At 59.6% G+C, this 1528-nt stretch overlaps 1 pseudogene; it reads right to left on the reverse strand.

Annotated features, from left to right (window-relative positions):
• Window positions 1–6: 6 nt before the first annotated feature.
• Window positions 7–1523, reverse strand: LOC104469389 (annotated as a pseudogene).
• Window positions 1524–1528: the final 5 nt, after the last annotated feature.

Below are 1528 nucleotides of genomic sequence, written 5' to 3' on the forward strand. Positions count from 1 at the left end.
TTCGCAATAGTAGGGTTTCTCTCCGGTGTGGATCAGCTGGTGCTCCAGGAATTCTGAGCTGTGCTTGAAGCTCTTCCCACACTCACCTCGGGCCTCACATCGGAGTGAATGCGCTGGTGCACTTTGAGGGTGCTGCTTTGTTTGAAGCTCTTCCCGCACTCGCCGCACTTGTAGGGCTGCTCGCCGGTGTGGACGCGCTGGTGCCTTCGGAGGTGGGAGCTGCGCTTGAAGCTCTTCCCGCACTCATCGCACTTGTAGCACCTGACATCAGAGTGAACGGCCAGGTGGATGTAGAGGCTGGTGTTGTTCCTGAAGCTCTTCCCGCACTGGGAGCACTGGTACGGCCGCTCGCCGGTGTGGATGCGCTTGTGCACGATGAGGTATTTGTGGCTCCTGAACATCTTCCCGCAGACGTCGCAATAGTAGGGTTTCTCTCCGGTGTGGATCAGCTGGTGCTGCAGGAAGCTGCAGCTGTCCTTGAAGCTCTTCCCGCACTCGCCGCACTTATAGGGCTGCTCGCCGGTGTGGATGCGCTTGTGGTTGACCAGGGTTCTGTGGCTGCGGAAACTCTTGCCACAGGTGTTGCAAGAGTAGGGTTTCTCTCCGGTGTGGATCAGCTGGTGCTGCAAGAGCTCCGTGCTGCGCTTGAAGCTCTTCCCGCACTCGTCGCATTTGTAGGGCTTTTCAGCCCAGTGGGTCCGCTGGTGCATGTGGAGATCGGCGCTTCGCTGGAATCTCGTCCCGCACTGGGGGCACTGGTACAGCCGCTCGCTGGTGTGGGTGCGCTGGTGGATGACGAGATCTCTTCTCCGGCAGAAGCCCTTCCCACACTGGGAGCACAGGTGGGGCCGCTCCTCAGTGTGGATGTGTTGGTGGATGACGAGATCTCTTCTCCAGTTGAAGCTCTTCCCGCAGCCATCGCAACAGTAGGGTTTCTCTCCGGTGTGGGTCTGCTGGTGCTTCAGGAAGTCAGAGCTCTGCCTGAAGCTCTTCCCGCAGCCATCGCAACAGTAGGGTTTCTCTCCGGTGTGGGTCTGCTGGTGCTTCAGGAAGTCAGAGCTCTGCCTGAAGCTCTTCCCGAACTCGCCGCACTTGTAGGGCCGCTCTCCAGTGTGTATCCGCTGGTGCCCGTAGAGGTTGGAGCTCCTCTTGAAGCTCTTCCCGCACTGGGAGCACTCGTAAGGCTTCTCCCCAGTGTGGATGCACTGGTGACAGCGCAGTTCTGAGTGGCACCTCAATCTCTTCCCGCACTGGGAGCACTGGTGGGGCTGCTCGCCGGTGTGGGTGGACCGATGGCAGATCAGTTCTGAGGTGTCAGTGAATCCCTTCCTGCACTGGGAGCACTGGTGGGGCTGCACGCCGGTGTGGATGCGCTGGTGTGCGTTGCAATTGGAGCGGCTCTTAAAGCTCTTCCCGCACTCGACACACTTATAGGGCCGCTTGCTGGTGTGGGTGAGCTGGTGGACCTTGAGGTGGGACTTTTGTTTGAACCTCTTCCCGCACTGGGAGCACTGGAACGGCCGCTCCC

This window comes from Pterocles gutturalis, unplaced genomic scaffold, assembly GCF_000699245.1.
Source record: "Pterocles gutturalis isolate BGI_N339 unplaced genomic scaffold, ASM69924v1 scaffold13695, whole genome shotgun sequence".
NCBI lineage: Eukaryota > Metazoa > Chordata > Aves > Pterocliformes > Pteroclidae > Pterocles > Pterocles gutturalis.